Genomic DNA, 21,684 nt, shown 5'->3' on the forward strand with positions numbered 1-21,684 from the left:
ATTTTGGTATGTCAATACAATGAGATAGTATTCAACAACAACGATGCCAAAAAGAAAGAAGAAAAGAAAGAAAGAAAAAAGAACTCTTGATACACATGGTGGCATGGATGAATCTCACGATAATTATGCCAAGTGAAAGAAGTCAGACCAAAGGAAGAAAGAAAGAAAGGAAGGAAGGAAGGAAGGAAGAAAGAAAGAAAGAAAGAAAGAAAGAAAGAAAGAGAAAGAAATGAGTATTGTGTATTTCCATTTATATAAACTGCGGGAAATGTGATATAATCTACTGTTTACCTGAGGATAAAGGAGGGACGGGAAGGGGCTGTAGGAGGAGATTACAAAGGGGCATGAGGAAATTTTGGTGGTGAAGGATATGATCATTATCTTGATTATGAGGTTTCACAGGTATATACATATGTCAAAACATTGAGTTATACGCTTTAGCTGTGTAGTTTATTGTACACCAATTACATCTCAAAAACTGTAATAAAAACAGCAAGGAGATATGGTATCTCACCTATCAGATTGTTAATTAATAATATACTTGATAATGTTTAGGGCTGGTGTTAGACGGAGAGAAACAGTTACTCTCCACACAGTATCGGTGATACTCACCATGAAATGACACAACCATTCAAGGAAGTCAAGCTAGATAGAAGCATCAAAGTTTAAATGTTCAAAACCACCTGAACCAACAATTGTGTGACTAGAAATACATTCTAACTAAGGGGACATGTTTACAAATGTGACAGGATGATGATAATAGCATTACTTCTAAATGTGAGCAAATACTCTACGTATTCAGCAGTAGGGTTATGGTGGAATGAATTATGATGCAGCTATACAGGATAATATTATGAACTAAAAACTTCATGTTTGCTTCAAGATCCTCAGGTGATGCATATAAAGGCAATAAAACTTGGCCCCTAGAAATAATGGTTTACAATAACCAAAAATCCCTGTGCCTGTGTACATTTTGGCATCCCTGTCTTCAAATACACTGTTCCATTTGTATAACACTTTCCCTGACTCTTCACCCTGCTTAACTCTTACTGAACTTTCAGGTCTCAGTCTAAATGTCACTGTTTACTTAGAGATACCTTCCTTGACTACACTAAGGTAGACTGATTTTCCCTGCTTCGGGCCTGTATGTCTCATCCAGGATTCTGCTAACCAAAGATGGAACTTGTCACACTCAGCTTTTTCAATTAGACTGTGACCTCACCCTTAAAATCTCAATGAGTAGACCAGTGCCTGGCATGTAATAGATGTTCAGTAAATATGATTCCTAAATGAATAAGGTGCCCGGCACATAGTGGGCAATCAGTGAATGGTAACCATTGCTATTGCTACTACTATTTTATTCTGGACTAGATGCTTTGGGAGGAGAAGAGATAGGATGCCAATGAGAATATAAAATATCACAGGTTGCTGAACAGCAGAGAAATTTAGATGGGGGGGCTAATCCTGAGGATGGTGATGAATTTTTAGATATCACTGGGGATACTTTAGGGGAACACATACTCAGCAGTCCAGAGACAACTATCACTAATTGTACATGCCCCACAAGACACACTTTATACTAAGTGCTTTACATTTATTAACTCATTCAATGCTTAAAATAAGAGCTCTACCAGAAAGTTATATCATTACATGATTTTACAAATGAGGACACCGAGGCACAGAGAAGTTCAAATCTTTCTAAGGTTCACGGTCTCATGTATGATGGAATTCAGAATTGATCCCACATAGTCACCCTTCAGAGCCCATACCTTTAACTACTGTGCACTATTGCCTCCTCCTAGATGACCAGGAGAGGAGTCACTGGAAATCCTTTTTATTATGGCTAAGGACAGTTGGGTTGTATTACATAGTTTTATAGATGAGGCAGGGAGAAAAAGAGACCTATGGAAGTTGATGTAGTAAGTAAAAGGTCTAGATATCGTGCCCAACATTCCAATTTTCTCCTCCATGGGGCCAGAACTTTGCCTGTTTCCTCTGGTGTTTCTCTCTTGGCACAACAGCATGCAGACAATTATTCACAGTTAAACTAAAAAGTAAAAGAACTGTACAGAAAGCATGTGCTTTCATGTGGAATGAGTATGAGGTTTTTCTCACAGAATAGGATGTCTGTCAAAGTTTGAAATAGAATTCTGTGTAGCCTCCAAAATGATTTTATAAATGGATTTTACCGTGGGAATATTTTCTGGAAAAATTGTGAAAGATTGAAATGGGCTTCAGAAATATGAGTGGTTTTGTTTTTCTTTTTTAGTTGTCAGCATCGTTGATTGCGATCACTTAATACATACTACCCAGCAGAAGAAAAAAATAAAATATAAAACTCCAAAATTGTCACAAAACCTGTGGGAGGAAGGGAAGAAAGGAACTCTCAGTGCTTAGTTCCTCTAGGACAGTTTCAGGACCTAACTTTTGACTCCAAGCTCACACTCACCTTCAAATCTTCTTCCTCACTAGAGTTACCAGCTTCATTTGTTTTGATATCTTACATCTTGGCTATAGAATTCTCATCCACTATCAGCAGTGTCCTCAGCTAATCAGAGTTGCTTGAGTTTAACATCTGTCATGTGACATGGAGATCACATGACCTAAAGAGAGTGAGCCTTTGTGGATGCACAAAAACCTTTGTGTGTACATATAAATAAAAAGGTATGAGAAAAAACTAAAGAAAATTATTAACATTAGTTATCTCTGGGCAGGTTGGTGAAACCATGTGAAGTCCATTTGTTTAGGGAGCACAGATGCTCAAAGTTCATGACAAAATGTAGCCTCTCAGAAATCCTGAATGTCAAAACCCACCTTTGGCACATGATTGTGCACTTACGTGACCACAAAGAGTTCTGTTTACAAGGGGAGATGAAAACCAGGCTTGGATGGAAACTGGAATGTAAACAGAGGCATCTCGGAGAAGGAATACTGGATGTAATAAATAGAGATTACTGTGTAATTGAAACCTGGTTAAAGTGGGAGAGGCACAGAACACTTTGGAACCTGGTGCAGCCTCTGCTTTTCCTGACGACTTTCCAGTTAACTCTTCTCTTACTGGTATGATTCTTTGTGTGTTTGTTTCTGGGAGGCAGGATGTCTGAAGGGGTTGTGTATGGCTGTTATGGGCTGAAAGTGTGTTTCCCCAAAATCAATATATTGAAGTCCTACCTTCAATGTGACTGTATTTGGAGATGGGACCTCTAAGGAAGTAATTAAAATGAAATGAGGTCATAAGGGTGGTGCCGTGATCCCATAGGATTGTTATCTTTAAACAGAGAGCTTGCACACTCACTCTCTCTCTCTCTGTACACAAAGAAGTCATGTGAACACACAGAGAGAATGCAGACATCTGCGGAGAGCCTTCACCAGATAATGACCCTATTGGACCTTGATCTGGAACTTCTAGTCTCCAAACTGTGAGAAAATAAATTTCTCTTATTTAAGCCTCTCAGTCTGTGATATTTTGTTATGGCAGCCACAGAAGACTAAGACAATGTGGGTTGGGAAGTGGTTTATGAGAAAAGGAATTATGATTTAGAAATGTTTCATATTTGTAGACTGAACAAATGAATTGTTTTACTATTGGAAATAATTAAAGAAACTTTATGCACTTAAGTGCAGAGTAACAGTATAATATTGCCTTACTAAAAAGGAAAACTCACTTGACTTTTTCCAAAGTTTTCAAAGCAAGTCCTAAAATGATTTTCTGCACAGCATCTTACTGAGAGATTACTACTTAAGTACTAAAAGAAAATTGAGGCTCTTTAAATATAAAATGACTTTTAAATCTATTTTACTCTTTACTTAATTATTTTTTAATGTCTTACAATCCTTCCTAAACATTGTGAGTTCTCATTTTCTGCCTAAGCTACGAATGTTAGACTTGCTCATCCCTATATTATTTCACTCCATGCACTCGCCCAGGGTGAGCTCATCTTTCTTAAATTTATCAGCTATGTGTCGATGATTCCTGGATCTCTCACTGTAGCCTAGATGTCTTTACAAACTCCAGACTCCTTTATCTAGCTGCCCATATGATGAACTCACTAACGTATCCTAGGGAACCTCAAATGCATAATGTTCAAAACTGAACCAAAGTCATTTCTCCTTGCTAACCTGTTCCTCCCTTTTTTAGTACCTGTTTTAAGAAATGGTACTAGCACTCCGTAAATTATCCCCCCAAAAATTGAACAAATAAACACTCATTTTGGTCCTGCTGGACCTCTCCTTTCTCTTGCTTTTCATAGTCAATAGGATACGAACTCTAGTCTATTTTGACACATGTATGTCTCTAACACTGTCCATTACTCACCATCTCTACTGCCACCATAGGGACCCAAGTATAAGAGGATACTAAGTAAAATACTTGCAGTTTACCATGAATTTCTGATTGTGGTCACTAGGTACAAATATCTAGGTACTAGTCTAAGGAAATCATCAAAGAAAATCGTAACCTGGCATTAAATCAACATTTGCTATGAGCTGGCAGAATTGCAAATACTAATACTAAAAATTTCCTGAACCAAAAAATCCATTCCCAGAGAGGACTCTAATTCACTTAGTGTTGGGTCACTGTCAGAGAGAAGGTATGTTGTGATGAGGGAGTTGACCCCCGTTGTAGCTTCCAGGTTAATAAGGCTCCTATGAGTCATGAAACTTTAACTCCTAGCAACAGTGGAGTAGGTATAGTTAGCCTGCAGGTAAGACTCAGCCTAAGATCCGTCCAGAATTCTGATCACTCTGAGGTGAGGAGTGGGGTTATGCTCACCTGGGATTCCCTCAGTTGCCTGTTACTTCCAATCATTTACACAAGCAATCCTTGATCCTTCAGGCTGCTCCACACCTCAGTCCTAGTATTGTGTTAAGGGTTTGGGTTGTAATATCAAACAAACCTAGGCTCAAACCCAGGCCAAACAAATTAACTCTAACGTTGAGCAAGTTGTATATTCCTGTTATGTCTAGCATGACTCATCTGCAAAATTATGGGCATAATAGTATCTACCTAATAGGGTAGTGGGGATGAAGTGCAATGATGTATGCAAAATGGCTGACACAGAGAAGCTGTTCAAGAAATGGTCCTAATTATTAGAGATACCCTGCTCACATTCCTCTTCTGTATCCATGCTTCTTACTTATGTAAGGAGCCTACTAGTCAGGCATCCACATCTACAAGACGTAAATGAGAGTGCTCACCTTTGAAGGAAGTTGTGAGAATTAAATGAGATAATGTATGCCAGATCCTGACCTGACAGGTACTAAGTTAATGACTTAAACCAGAGGGACTCATGTTGGAATCTCTACACAGAGACGGAAACAGAGAGGTGAGTGTGCCCCTGTGAATGGATGGACACCTACATGCCTATGTTCACACAGGTGTGCAAGCACACCGGGGGGCTGAGTCCACAAGGTCTCCCCCTCCATGGTCAGGACATGCTCAGGACCTAGGTAATCCTGGGTCTGAATGTCAAACACACTGTGTCTCCGGCTAGAGATTCTGAGGTAGGAAGGTAAGTTGCTTCATTTCTACATTCATTCATTCATTCAATCCATCAGGTCTCACTTTTTGAGGACTTTCTATGGACCACCAGGCCCCAGTGAGCTAGCAAGGAGCCAGATGCAACATCTGAAGTGTTTAGTCTGGTGGTGAACAGTGAGTGGTGACTCCTCTCAGGAGGAACTTCCTATGACTACATGCAAGATATGGTTGGATAAGGAGAGTGGAGGTGGCATAAAGCCAGGAAGGAGAATGCTGCATAAATCTCGATAAGAAACCCTGTAAGGGAAGGTGTGTGGAAATAGGAATGGCCTCATTTATGATTCAGAGGAGAAAATTAAAATATCAGTGGAATCAGGGAAGTGGGTCAAAAATCCTGACTCCATCACCTGTCAGGGATTTGATATCAGGCCTCAGATGCCTCAGATGCATCTACATTGGGCATCCTAATGAGAGTGGCTAATTATTTTTTACTGTGAGACAATGCACAATAAAAATAGCAGAAGGAAATTGCTTATTATTGACATTATGAATAATAATATGCCAGAGCTAAGATATATGTTGAGGAAAGAAATGCAACAATTGTTAATTGGCTAAGAATAAGCAACATTTCAGTTAGCAGCTGGGGGACTTTAATGTGACTACATACTTAGGTTATTTTCTTCAGGGCGATATTCCACCTTGCCCTCAGAGTCATCCCCACCCTTAAGCAAAAAGCACAAAGGATGGGGATTCCCCATAGAAAAATGTTTGGGCATGTCCAGGAGTAGCCAAGGAGGGACCCTAAAGTCTACGAGTGGCATGCACCTTGGGCTCACAAGAGCACACAGTCATATTTCATGGGCGTGATACTTAGCACCTTCTGTTCAGATTATCACTGATGTCACTAGAGGCGATTCGACACCCTGAAGACCCCACAGAACCTCAGGGTGAATTTTAGGAAGCGCCATCACTCCTGTGATGATGTGGAGTCAACTAATGGACTCACTTTGGGGTTTGTGGTGGGAGGACTTGTGATTCTGAGAAAAGTGTAGGAAACCCAGTATGGAGTTACCCTTGTTTAAGGAGAGAATTTCCTCCAAGGTACAAATGCCATGGATGATATCTAGTCTTCCCACAATTCTGAGGACTGGCTGCACCCTGCTGTATTCTGTGCCCAGTGTGCTGGGAGAGGCTGAGCATTAGCAAGGCTTCTGCAGGCATCTGAAATCCAATGATCCTACAGAGAGTAAACCTAACAAAGGCCATCCCCTTTCCCCTTAAAGGCCAAGCACCTAAGAGAAGAGCAAGGCAGCCAACCCACTGCTTCTCCAGCATCCCTAGTCTCATAACTTACCCAAGCCAGAACCCTGGGAGGCCCAGTTAACCTGTTTCTTCCCCTCACTACCCAGATCCAAGCAATCCCCAAGGCTTATTGATTTGGTCTTCTAATCAGCTCTGGTATCCATTCCCTTCTCTCCATCTTCACTGTCATCACTCTATTTCAGGCACCACTCTCATTAGCCTAGATGAAGGCAATAGCCTCTAATGAGGTCTTCTATCCAACCCTCCCACCTCCCTCAGAGCCCAGTCTCCACACTGCAGCCAAAGAGGCTTTGCTAAATCACTGATCTCACCTTATCAGTCACTTGCTGGAAACCATTCAGTGATGTCCTATTGGGTGGCTTCGGGATAATATTCAACCACGCTTGTGCATCATAGAATTATTTAAGATTCAGGAAAAGTCATAAATCACCTTGATTTCGACTGAAGTAGAAGGAAGTTTTTAGTCATTCATCAAAAATCCTGAACATAAACTTGGCTCTCATACTCAATTGGATATACTGCTTATTTAAGAAAAAAAAATCTAGTAAGCAAATGATTGAACTGTTATTGCCGCATTGTTTGTAGAGGGGTCAAATACTTCGGAGACACAGAGTACCAAGCAAACAGATGGAGGCCTGAAAAGATTATGGTAAAACCACTGCAAGGAACATCATTCAGCCATTATAATGAAAGACTTACAGGTATGAGTTGAGCAAATTTTATTGTAGATTAGCAAAAAGAATGAAGTGAATATTGTATATAGAGGGATCTAATTTTTATAAATGAAGCAAAGCAGAAATCCATGAGGCCTATGTAAACACATCCATGCAGACACACCCAGTAAGTCCACTCCTAGATGGTGACCCTAGAGATGTTCACATGTTCTCAGTGGATAGGTACACAAAGACTGATAAGAGCATTGATGTTTTTTTGGTGTTGTTGTTGCTGTTGTTGTTTTTCTGGAAAAATAGAAACTGCAAAAGTCTGGGTCATCAGGAGAAAGATAAATTGCAAATACTGAAAGAAATAGTGTACAAACATGAAAATGACCTAGAGCTACATTTATCAACTTGCATAGAAATTCTTTTAAAAATCCTATATAAAGTGTATGAACACAGAAATAGGTAGCAAATATGTACAAATTGTCCTGGGTATAATAGTTACTAATTCATGATAGCAGATGCCACTGAAAAAGGAGAGAGTGGTGTGGCTCTGGGAAGAGGTAAACAGAGGGTTTTACCATATCTATAATGTAAAGGTTAGGCCAAGGTAGAGCCTAATTTTTAAATTTGACACAGCAGGGCACTGGTTATGCAGGTGTTTGTAATATTAATTTTATTCTTGTCCCTATGTTTGTGATTAACTTGCAGTAAAAATATTCTATTCTCAAACCCAGCAAACGATCCTCATAAATAATCACATGGCTTTTGTTTCATGACTGTAGGAGTGCACATGCTATAGACCTCCTTGCAAGACCCTAATTCTTGAAAACTAAAATAAGTCCATGCCTTCAGTGTGAAATGATTCAGAGAAATGATTCTTCAACAGACCAGAAATAGTGAGGAGCCCAGCCCCTGAATGAGGGACATCAGATAGGGTCAGACTCACTTGTTCAAGTAGCGGTGGCCCACAGTCTGTGCAAGCATTGTTGCTAATGGAGAGACTGGCCCAAGGGTGCTCTGTGCCCTTGGGGAGGTGCTTGCTGGAATCAGAACAGGGCCTACAGACAACTGAAAGATGATCAGTTACAGCGGTGGGAGTAGTGTGGATTGAACCCTGCATTTCCCTCTCTATCCCACCCGCAGCACTTACAACCAGGTGGTGGCTTTGGCAATGTCTGCCCAGGTAAGAGCAATGCCTAAGGAAACTTGGTCATATAACCAGGACAGTGCCTGGGATAGGGGGGTTAGTAGACAGCCCCAGAGAAGAACAAGGTGCATCAACACCCACAAGAATTGCTGCCAAGGTATCCAGCCCAGTCTCGTATCCCTCCCGAGTTCCTCCCAGTACTTCCACTGAAAATATGACAATAATATAAATTCACCTCAACGGGTAGTCACAGTTCTTATTCATTAGGCACTCCGCATGAGTGAGGCACACATATGACTTGTGTATTAGTTTCCTTCTGCCGATGTAACAAATTACCACGAATTTAGTGGCTTAAGGCAATCAAATTTTATATTTTACAGTTCTGGGGGTCAGAAGTCTAAAATGTGCCTGCAGGTCTGTGTTCCTCCTGGAGGCTCAAGGGGAGAATCCATTTCCTTGTCTTCTTCAGCTTCTAGAGGCGGCCTACTTTCCTGGGCTCATACCCTCTTCCTCCATCTACAAGGCCAGCAATGTAGCATCTTCTCTCCTCTTTGATCTCTGCTTCCATCCTTACATCTTTCACTGAATCTAACTCTACTGTCCCCCTTCTATAGGGACTCTCTGTTTCCCTTGGGCCCACCCAGATAGTCCAGGATAATCCTCCTCTAAAGATCCTGAACTTAATCACACCTGCAAAATTCCCCTTTGCCATATAAGGTAGCATATTCACAGATTCTGGGTTTAGGGGCGTGGATATCTTTGAGAACTGGGGGGCCATTTTCAACCTACCTCATCTTGCATGAGATATTTCCCTTTAATCTTCACAACACCACTATGGTATGCTTATTCGCAGATGGAGAAACTGAGCCTTAGAAAGGTTAAATAACATGCTGGACTTGACACAGCTTGGAAGGGGCAGAGCCAAGTATGGGAAACCTAGTAAGGTGAGTGAGGAGCCTTGTCTTGCCCTTCTACACATCTGTGTCCCTTTTCTCATCTCCTTCCCTTCTGCTCCTATCCCAAGGGAGCGAGAACACTCCCTTCCATGTTAAGCCTCCTGGCACCACCAAACGTGCACTCAGGTGGAGCAGCTGTGAGGTGTGCGATGGCAGAAGGTGGAGCTTAGAAATCTGAAGATGTGAGCCCCAGTACTGACATTCAACAGCAGTACTGTGATCTTGGGCAAGAGAGTTAATCTCTCTCTAGCTTCACTGGTGATTGAAGGTTGTTGTAAAGATTCCAGTTTGGAGGTAGTTTAGGCACATAGCCTGCCACAGCAATGTTAGCTTCCCTCCTCTCTCTGTACTTCTCAGGCCCTCACAAGTCAGCCGCCCTTCCTTTGTCATGTCCTACTTACTCTAGACAGACCTGTGCTCCACAATGTCCCAAGGCATGGTTTTACGAGTTCCTCCTGTTACTATCATGCCTGGCAACATTCTTGCTATTAAAAACACGGTGTTTCTTGACTAATAACCTCTGTGGCCTGTCTTACATAAATGTGATTTCTGTTAAGCTTTTGGGAACACTGAGAGTAGCTCACAACCTAAAGCCTGTTCCTGATTACTCCTTTGAGGAAATCTGTTGAGAGCCACAGCCCTAGGTTGTACACTGCTTAAGGATAGGCTCTGATCTTCCTGGGTGCTATGCAGAGCTGCCTCGTCCTTGTTGTGGGTTGGAACAAAGGTTCACTAAAATGAATGGAGTGACAGGGAATGGCATCCCTCCTCAGTCAGCTGGTTGGTGGACAGAAGGTAATGCAGCAACAAGCATACACTACCCCAAGTTCGTTTATGGTGAGGCTTAGCCAATGGGAGGTCTTGGTAGGCTCTGGGTATAAAGAAAACTTGAGTTAGAAAGTAACTCCTGGGAAGAAAATTAGTTTGCTGGATTGCATTCCCATAAAATCCCATCAGAAAGGAGAAGCTTTTGGAAACAATATGGGTGATTCTGCAATCCTCTTGTCACACAGATTCCCAAACAGCAAACACAAAACATATAAACAAGAAACAACTGAACTCAGAGGAACCTGCTCTAACTCAGGGTTGCCGGTATGTGCTGTTGGATTTTCAGAGAGCCTCACAAGAAGCCTGGCATACAGGGCAAGAGGGATTAGCCTTTTCTGCTTGTTCAGAGGATGAATCACAGGACACAGATGTTAGGTTAAACTCATCAAGGTCAAGAGCTTGTAAGTGGCAGGGGCTGGGCCAGAACTCATGTTCCCATATCTGAGTTCAATGCTCATATTGAGTTCCTCAGTACCAGGCATTCCCTTTCTACACATGTACAGAGGACTGGGCCTTGTTGGGTGATTCAGCTGGCAATTCTGCTTTCTAAACGGGACACACTTTCCCACCCCAGAACTTATTCACTGCGTGTAGACATATCCTATTCTACCAACTCTACCAAGGGCTAGGAGACATCAAGGGGAGAGACAGGACCACTTCCCTCATTGGGATTACAATCTGAAATCCTGTCAAACAAACACTTCACCTCTTCCAGCCAAGCGGGTATAAAGCATTCACTTGCTTTTAAAAAGTTCAGGTAAGGCTTCCCTGGTGGCACTGTTTGAGAGTCCACCTGCCGATGCAGGGGACAAGGGTTTCTGCCACGGTCCGGGAGGATCCCACGTGCCGCGGAGCGGCTGGGCCCGTGAGCCATGGCTGATGAGCCTGCGCTTCCGGAGCCTGTGCTCCGCAGCAGGAGAGGCCACAACAGTGAGAGGCCCCCGTACCGCCAAAAAAAAAAAAGAAAGAAAGTTCAGGTAAAAACATGCGCAAAATCTTCCGTTTCATGTATTTCTTCAATGTGCATGTATTTATTAAATGCCACTTTCACACACTGCTTGAAACACCTTGAGCGGGACAGAGACTGTGCTTTCTGTGAGATGCATGCTTTTTATTTATTATCTCATTTAATTCTCACCACCCTATGAGACCACTGGTACTTTAATTAACTCCACTCTATAGATGAGGAAATGGAGGCTCAGAGAGGTGAAGCGACTTGTGCAAAATAGTAGCTTTGGAATGACATAAGAAAGATACAGAGTGCTTGTTATAGAGAGCAAAAAATGGGGAATAAAAATGGGCTCATTACCCTTTTGTGCCGACCAAGAAGAGCTTCAGGGAGGAAGAGGCCTCTGAGCAATCAGTTGGAATTTAGGTAATTGGAGATGAGAGGAAAGGCATTTCACACAGAGGAAACAGTGAGCCAAGACCTGGAGTGGATAAAGTTTAGAGTATGCTATGAATTATATTCGGATTACAGAGTGAAAGAAAGAAGCAAAATAAATCTGGTATTGAGGTAGACTGGAACCAGGAAACCTTGGAGCCAACCTGCACTCTACCACCCACTCCCTATTCACCACTTCCATCCAATCAGTCTCTAAAGTCTGTCAGTTATCACCCTTAAAATGTCTTTCTGCCTCTCCATCCCCATGGCAACCAACTTAAGGCTCACTTTCATTCCCTCTTGCTTCTTATTCTAAGTGCTTCCTAAATGACCTGCCAGACAATAGTCTGCTCCTCTGTGAGGCCGTACAAATGCAAGTCTGATCCAGTCAGTGCCCTGCTTAATAATCTCTTGAATATATAACATTTTAAAGGCTCTGCACCTCTTGCACACTGTTCGTTTTTGCAGTCCCATCTCCTCTCATCACCCAGCACTTCGGCCACAGCCATCTTATCTGGGTCTTATGCGGGCCCAGGAATTAATTAGTATACACATAGCCACCTCCTGAAAACAAGGCGAGTGAATGAATATGCTGTGTAAACCAAGACAGGAAAGGAGAGCTGGGACCCGCTGATTCCTTCCAAGAATACACTCCTGCTCCCCCCACCCCCCACATCTCACACACACATCAAGCCTGAGAATGGTGTAGAGACAGAATCCTTCTAAAGACAAGCGAGTTGATAATTACAGAATGCAAGGACTGGTAGCCACCCATTTCCCCTTGGAGCACCACCCCTTTCCGTCTGTCTTTCCCCCATCCTCCCCTTTTGCATGGCTGCCTCCCATTCTCTATGCCCTAGGAAGCTGGCAAAAACGGAGGCCCTATTTCCTCTGCAGACGTCAGAGGAGATGCTCTGGATGTGTGGTGGGGGCATAGCCATTGGAGATGAGCTCTCATAATCAAGGTTGCTGGGAAAGAATTCAGGAGGGCGGGAAGCAGGGGTTGGTTAGCCAAGAGGGAGCTAGCCTCCCTGCATGGGAGCTAGCCACAAAGCAGCCAAAGGTGGATTTCTGTTTTCCATGGCAGGGTCAGAATTTTCAGTGTCCATAGAGATGACAGCAGTGGCAGAAGTGTCCGCAGAGGTAGAGAAGGTAGAGGACCTATGAGCAAACAGACATAGGCCTTGGTAGGGAAAGTAGTGACAGTGTGATAAAGGAGGCAGTGACATCAGTGAGAGCAGTTTCAGCCTATGAGACAAGTTTCTGAGGCTTCTCTGTAGTACACTACTCCCTCTTGCTCTCCGGGCTGCTGTAATCTGTGGGCAGCCATCTCTGATTTGCCTGTGCAATCCCATCCCCCATCCCCCTACCAGGCTAGACACAAGCTACAAGAACAGAATAGCGAGCTTCATCAAAACTCATGGGGTGTAGGAGATAACTGAGGTGCCAGCAGCAGTATACAAGACCTGATGTCTTCACAAGACCCAGGGGCTTCCAGGACCTCAATAGCTTCCCTTGGCCCAAGCACCTTAGGCATGTCAAACAACCTGGACACCCTGGATCCCTATTCACTTTGCCCCAGCACTTCTAGGAACATGGGCTGGGGTCCTAACACCTTGTGGAGGTTGAGTTCTTCACAAAGATGGGGCACCTCCTGGCAGAGCCCAACCATCTGGAGCAGTCCCACAGTTTGACTGAGTCCAACTACTTGGGGACCCCAGCCACCTGGTTGGACCAAGCCACTTGGCAGGGTCCAAATGCCTTATTGGGCCAGAGTACTGGGTAAGGCCTGAATACCTGGTGGTGCCCTAATCCCTCAAAGATCTGGAGCTCCTGGCATGTTCCCAGTCCCTGACAGTCCCCCAACAACTTGTGGGACACAAATACCTGATGGGGTACAAGCACTTGATAAGGCCCTTACACCCCCAGAGTTTGTGCTAATCCACAGGGCCTGAGCATATCTGAGACTTCTAGCACCATGTGGTTCCCAAGCCCATCTTGGGTCCCAAGAAACTTCTGAGGCCCATGTCCTTGAAGGGTTGTAGCAACTCCCAAGACTGCAGCAGCTCTCATGGCTGGAGTAATTTTCAAAACTGGTGCAGCTTTCAGAGCCAGAGCACTCCTGGGAGTCTAAGTAACTCTGAGATTCCTAATATTTCACAAGGCTTAGTACCTCAGAGATTTCAAGCACTTCCGGGGACCTGAGCATTTTTGAGGCCCCAAGCACTTCACAAGCCCTGAGCAACTGGGGGCGCCCAAATACTTCCAGTTGTCCAAACATATCCACAGGCTCCAGCCTCGAGGGACCCAAGCATACTAAAATATTTTTAAGTATATCAAGTGAGCCCAGCCCAGTACTTTAGAGGCTACCAGCACCTCTGAGATCTCAAGTACCTTGAAAAATGAGGTCACCTATAAGTATCCCAGCACTTTGAGGACCCCAAGAGTTTCTAAGGTCCTAAGGACTTCTGAAGCCTGCAACACCTTGAAATCCCTGAGCATCTCTGAGGCCCCAAGAACCTTAAAGTCTCTCAGCATCTTTGAGGCCCTCAGCACCTCAAAGGTCCCCAGAATCTCTGAAGTTTCAAGTACTTTGAAGGTCCCAGCATCTCTGAAGTCTTAAATCCCTTGAAAGCCCTTAATGCATTGGATGTTCCATACAGTTCTGAGATAGTACCTCAAATGTTCCAAGCACCTCAAAGGCCCTAAGTATCACAGAGGTTCCAAGTACCTCAAAGGCCCCCACTATCTTAAAAGCCCCTGACACATTAAAAGCCCCAAACACCTCTGAGGTCTCCACCACCTTAAGGACCCTTAACACCTCAGAAGCCACAAGCATGTTGAAGCCTGAAGTACCAAGAAGTTTCCAAACACTTCCAAATCCCAAAAACTTGAAGTCTCTGATCACTTCTGATGCTCTCAGTACCTCAGAGGCTCCTGGAATCAAAGAGGAACTCAGTACTTCAGAGATCCTTAGCACCTCAGAGGGCCAAAGCATCTCTCAGCAACAAAGAATTTCAACGTCTCAGAGTACCTGGAAATCCCAGATAATCACAAGGTTCCCAAACAATGTCAAAAACCAAAAGAGCTTCAAAAAGTTCTTCTAATTATGAGCTAGGCATTATTATCATGGCGGACACCTGTGCTAAAGCGAGACTCATCAAGGATGTTCTGCAGAAGTTAGGGGTGTAGCTGAAGAAGAAGTACAGTGTATTTGGGAATCTGGAGACAGTAATCACCCAAAAGTTTGTATAGCAGGGTTACCTAGAGAATAAACCAGTGAACCATGGCAATTCACTGGAGTATGCCTTCTTCTGGGGACCCAGAGTCAATCCACAAATGAGCAAATGGAAATTTTACAGTTAATGGTCAAAGTCTATAGCAGAGATCCCTAGGACTAGCCATTAAAATACAGTGAAGATGTGAAACAGATGGAGGCAACAGCCAGAACCAAAGCAAAAGCAGTGACTGATGTGCCAACCTCAGCCCCTGGCAGGGTTCCAGTCCCTGAAAATGCCTGATCAAGTTCTAATTTTACTTCCAAAATTAGAATGTTTTGCAAGAACTAGTGAAACATCCTGCAGATAGTGTCATATTATTCACTTAGTGACGAGGGTGAGCCAGAGGAGCCAGAGGTGATGGGTATCACTGATTTCAAAGGGGAAAAGAGAGAAAGAGAACAAGGTATTCGATAGTGATGTTTGGGGCTGTGTTTATAATATTAGGATATAGGCCTTGATGGAATATTGCATCTTTTTTACCAATTAATTGCTGGAGGTTCACAGTCCATATTCATCAGTAAGATTTTGGTAAAGTTCACAGTCTATGTCTTTAAATAAATTTTGGAGATTACATTTCCTTTTGCTTTGAAATTCTCTATAAGTGTTTACGAGCTTTGAAAGAAGAAGAATATTTTCACTGTATTCAATGATATGAAACAAATCATATACAGGATTGGAAGACACTGCTCTATAAATGTTTAAAAGTGGAAATCACAATAAAATATATGCTCATAAGTGGAAAAAATGAGACAAAATACTATATATATAGTTCTCCTACATTAACAAAGCTCATTGTATAAGGATTGACATTTTCCATGGTTTTGCTTAGTTACTGCAGAATATAGAAAAAAATAAAAGCTTAATGACGAGGACACCTTGTCCATTTATTGACCACCACTTATGTGTGAGGCACCAATGTAGGTTCTGGGGATACTCCTCAGACACAGTGCTCAGCTCTAAAGAATATTCTAGATTATGTAAACTGGCAGTGTGGTAAATGCTGTAATAGGGAGTGAGCATGGGGCGCCATGAAAATGTAGAAAAGCTTATGTGACCTGGAGAGTGGGACAGGAAAGAGGGCATGATAGGGTGCTATGAAAATCCAAGAGATGCTTAAATAAGGTAGGGGGGATTTGAAAGGGACATCAGAGCATACTATGAAAATAGCATGTATTAGGTATTTTTTGGAAACGTGACCCGGCTTGGAGGATGGGGCATTGACAAAGGGAAGGGAGCATCACAGGGTGCTGTGGAAATAGAAAATGCACTTAAATCAGCTTGAGAGGAGGACAGGGGGAGAGGGGTGGTTGCAGGCAAAAGGACATTGTAGGGTACTAGAGAAATTAGAAAGATGGGACTGTCAGAAAATTCTTGGTTAGTGACAACCTGAGGTCTGAAAGTAATATTGGAGATGGGGAAGGGAGTCACTTGAGGCACTAAAGGCAGCATGGACATTAGGGAAGAAACAAATTTTTTACTGAAGTATTAGGGTCATGTCAAGCGGAAAGTGGAGAAAAAAGAATGAGGTGGGGAAGAGGGGAACAGGGGCTAGAGTCTCAAAGGGCAGGAGTTACGACTAATTTTAATGAGAACAAAAGTGGTGAATAATAATGATAATCCCGGAATAATGAAAAGAAAAAGGCTCCATAAAAGCAGAGCCTCCTGGATGAACCAGAGAGAGGAGTCGACCTGTGGTATCTCTGAAAGGTAAACTGGCACCTCTCTCAGGAACTGTCTTGTTAGGGTGCACAAATTGCTTTAAAGTGTGGGTGTATCGGGGTAGGGGGTGGTGGGCAGGTAGGGCAGGATTAGCACTTTGACTCTCTCCTTCAGCCAGTGTATTTAAATCCAGAGGGCTACCTGGCATGGTGGCCCATGGTGTATGAAGTCTTGTGGTATCAGGTTTCTTCCCACCTCCAGGAACTTTTACACTTTCTTTCCTCATTGTACCAAGGAGCTCAATGCTCTTCCCATCCATTCTATCACCAGGGGCTTCTGAATCCTCTACCTTGCCCTGTGGCACATCTGGAGAGGTAGGAGTCATCCCTCATATTCAAATCGGCTACAGGCAGAGAGCACGCATTAGAAGTTTGGCCACCTCTAAAGACGACCCCACTTATCCCGAGAGCTAAACACTGTAAGAACTAAGTCCCCTAATAGGGATCACCAAGGGAGGGTGCCTCATCTAGCCTCCTGGGTCTCAGAGGGAGCAGCTGTCACACACAAAAGAGTGGCCAGGGCACCTTCTTCTTTCTTTGCCCCCAGGCAGTCTTACCTGCTTCCACCTGTGTGCCAGGCAAAGTCACTGGGCCCAGGGTAAGTTAGCAATTGACTTTCTGGCAAAGGCCCAGGGACCCATAGACATCAGCCGGCAGGCAAAGGAGGCTTCGAACGAAAGTAGGAAGCATGACCCCTCAGCGGCTCCAAATTCATTCGGCAAACAAGAAAATAGTGGGAGCCTCTCTGATTCAGGCAGTGTGACAGACACCGAGGCTGTGGAAGATCAGAAGGCATGTTTCTGGCCCTGGAGGAGCCAAATTTGTCCATACCCGCTCCAGAGGTAGACAAGGTATGAATCTGAGGTTCAGATTACTGAGTGACTTTCTGGTCTAGAGCCACCGGGGTGGCAAGTGACAGATCCTGTACAAGACCCCATGTCCATTCCCAGTAAATCCAGAGTGTTTCCCTGTAGATCACCCTGCTGTCCTACTCTGCCTGCCAATGTACTCACAAGGTCTCTATCTTCAAAGGAAACATGTGAAGTCAGTGGGACAGTTCTCAGTAACCCCAACTGTAGCCTCAAATCCTTTTGGAAACAAGGCTGACTTTAACCTCTCCCCCTTTTACAGGAAGGGGCTCATAGAAGTCAGTCACCTCCAGGTTAGTCAACTAGTAAGTGGGAGAACCTGCAGAGCAAAGATTTGTTGAGCATCTCTGTACTGGGGGTTTGCCACACATTATTTCTGTCAGGTCAGTAAGATCACCACCACCACCACCACCGCCACCACCACCGCCACCACCATCCCCTCTTCCACGTTTTGCAGGAAGTGCCAGCTACCTCAGGGAAAGAAATAATGTCCTTCCAAACCCTGTCTGAATCCAGGTTTCCTTTGGCTCTGGTGGGGAATAATCATCCAGTTGTCTAAAATGGCTATTTGCAAGTATGGTCCAAGAAGCTGAATTCAGTCAGGGAATCAGCAGTGCCCAGGACAAAGGGTGAGAAGAGTGGGAGTACACCGCAAGCTGCACTGTAAAACAGACGACTGCTGGAATCCTGAAGGCCTCAGGCAGGAGGCTCCCCAGCGATGCGCCAAGGACTGGGTGACTTTCCCCAGCCCAGCAAGGGAGCAACCAATGGCCCAGGCTCATTCCCCCCTTGGCCTGGAAGTTCAGTGTGTCTCCCACCCCTCCCCACGCCAACACACTGCCTTGGTACTGCAAAGAGTTAATCTTCATTTGCTCAGGTGAACACTGAACAAGGGCGGGATTTCCGGTGGCTGTGAAATGAATGACAGGGCTGAGGGACAGGCAGGGAAAGGGGCTTCTAGAAGGTGGTGGGCAAAAATACTACTCATTGTTTCAGTTACATGAATTATTTCAGCTTTGAGCAGTATCCAGATAGGACACAAGCTAAGAGCCTCTTGCTTCGTAAATCAGCAACCTAAGCTGACCCCACCCCAGCAGAGTCTCCACAAAGTGAGTGGAAAAGCTGCACTTTTAGTTGCCAAGATGCCACAGAAGTGGATTGAGTTTCTGGGTTCTAGAAAACTCCAGCTGTTTAGGGAACTCAGGGGTAGAGAGCCCAGAAGTCCTCAATGCATAGCAAGAGGGGCAGCTGACATTTCCTGAGTGCCTAAATTGTGCCAGGCACTTTGACTGCTGCTTGCATACATTGTCTCTAACTTTCACAGCAGTCTGGCAAGGTAGGAGGCACTAGGGCAAGTTTACAGAGGAAGAAACTCAGGGTCAGATACCAGAAGCAAGTTGCTGGGGTTACCTGGTTGGTTACCGGTTGGTCAGTGACTGCCCTGGAAATGACCCAGGGTCGGCCAAGTCTAAAGCCCACACTGTTACATGAAAATGACAGGCAGATTGCATCATCACCAGGACACCTGGGGCTCCACCCAGACTTGGGGAAGTATTTTGTCTTCAAACTTGACCACAACCCAGGGTAAAAGTGAGAAGGAGCATGCGCGAGGGGTGAGGAGGTGTGGGAAAGTAGGATTAAGAAGCCATTAAGCAGCTGTGGGCGTCCGTTTATGCTCATTTGTTGCGGCCCCAATTGCTAGGCATCCTTGAGGCGTTGCTCTTTGTAGAATGACAATTTTCTTCCAAAACAAGGGTGTCTTCCCCATCACAACACATTGCTCATAAACTTCGCCACCCTGAGCACTCCATGAATCCTCAAATCCTAGGTCCTGGCTGTTGCACAGTGGACCAACAAAACAGCAACCTTTCTGGGCCTGCAACATTGCTCACTGATGATGTTTCCAGCCCGGAAGGCAAAATGGCCCAGGAGGACTTCTTAACATGAGCAGAATAGAGTTCCTGGGGTAGGACACAGGCAGCAAGCAGTGGGTATCTGCCCATGCAAAAAGACAGGCTGATGGGTGTCCTCCTTGGGCCCAGTGTTGTGACACTGGCCTCATTGGCCAGGTGCACAGCACACCACGGTCATGGTGAAAGACAGATGTGAATTCTGCCTGGGCTCACATTCACCCCTGTGAGATGCGAAGCAGTCAGGATCCCTCTGTCTCCTTCCTTTGGCAGAAGCATAGAATTCCAGCTTTCTGAAGGAAATGATTTTGAAGTCGTGGTGGCGGTGGAGAAAGGTGATTGGTATGAAAATGTACTGAGACTGGTTTACAGGCTACTCCAGGGCTTGCGGGTCATGAAACAGTAAAACCTCAAAGATCTAAGGAATTTCTTTGAAAATTTGTGTGAGGATCCTTCCACAAAGGAGAGTCTCAGCTCAGCCAAAGCTATATAAGAAGAACAACTCCAGAGCAATCCAGAGCTTGGAGAACAGGTTTTGGGAGGAAACGTGGACTCTTGGCTTGTACCCATCACCTAACAGGCATAAAGCTCACACAGGGTGACTTGGAGGGGAAGGGAGAGCCCACCAAGAGCTGCTGAAAATCAGGCCCACTTCTTGACTGGTCAACTTCTGCCTCAGTTCCTGGGACAAACAACACCCTTGCAAATGTTATCTCAAAATGGGCAACACATGAGAAGTGCCTGAAATTTCTCCTGTAACTCTGATCAAGGAGCCCGTTGATTCATTTTTGGCCTGTGAAGTCTCAAAAATAGCTGGGCCTACGTTATTTTGGATGCTGTGATTTTCAAATAATTCATCCATTCATTCACTCTACACGTGTTTGCAAAGGTCTACTTGTGCCAGTCACCTGGGAAACATATATGAACAAATCACGAGCTCTCTTGTACAAAAACGGAAGACAGAAGGCAAACCTTTTAAATAACAAAGTTTACTGGACCTAGAAGGTGATAAGTGCTCTGTTTGGTGGGGGAAGAGCAGTGGTAAGCTGACCAGAACAGGGTAAGGCAGATGGGAAATGCCAAGAAATAAAGGGAGTACTAAATTCAATACTAATGGGTGAGCAGGGTGGTCCTCACTGGGGAGGTGACAGTTGAACAAAGAAATGAAGAAGGTGAGGGGCTTCGCCCTCCTGATATATCAAGGAAGCATTGTTCAGGCAGAAGGACCGGTCAGTGCAAAGGCTCAAAGGCCTGGGAGCGTCTAGCACATCTGGAGAAGGGTGGAGAGGCCAGTGCAGCTGGCGTGGAGTGAGCAAAAAGGACAAGAACTGGAGATAAGGTCAGAGAGATGAACAGAATCCCACATTATGTAAGGCCTAGTAGGTCATTGTAAGGAACTAGGCTCTTGTTTGCAGTGAATGTGAGGGGGGTGGGAGGAGGGAGGCAGTAAGGGATTGAGCAGAGGAGTAGCACAATGTGAATTACCTTCTGAAAGGATCACTTTGATTACTACTATGTTGAGAATACAGAGAAAACAGGCAAGGGTGGGAGCAGGAAGACCAGGTAGGAAGCTATTGCTGTAAGTCAGGCTAGAGATGGTGATGGTGGTTTGGAGCATCCTGGTCACAGCAGATATGATGAGAACTGCTCAGTTTCTGGATACACTTTGTGGCTGACCTAACAGAATTCCTGATGGTCTCGATATGGAGTGTCAGAGAGGAGTCAAGCCTGACTCCACATTTTTTTGCCTAAGCGACTAGTAGAGTGGGATAGCTGCCAACGGATATGTGGAATACTCTAGTTGCAACAGGTTTTATAGGTGAGGGAGGATATCTGGTACTCAGTTCTGGACATATTGAATTAAGATGTCTCTTTGACACTCATATGAGTTGAGTAAGCAGTTGTTCAGAATTCAGTTTCACAGAAGTCAGGAATGTGTCTGAAAGGTTGTGCCTAAGATGTAGAGATGGCATTAGAAGGCCATGAGACTATTTGAGGTTGGCTAAGGAGTGAGTGTACGTAGAGAAGAGAAGAAGATCATGGACAGAGACCTGCGGCATAAAGGGATCAGGGAGAAGAGGAGGTGAGGAGGCACCAGTTGAGGAGACTGAGTGAGAAGTGGCCGGC

This window comes from Mesoplodon densirostris, chromosome X, assembly GCF_025265405.1.
Source record: "Mesoplodon densirostris isolate mMesDen1 chromosome X, mMesDen1 primary haplotype, whole genome shotgun sequence".
Classification (NCBI taxonomy): domain Eukaryota; kingdom Metazoa; phylum Chordata; class Mammalia; order Artiodactyla; family Ziphiidae; genus Mesoplodon; species Mesoplodon densirostris.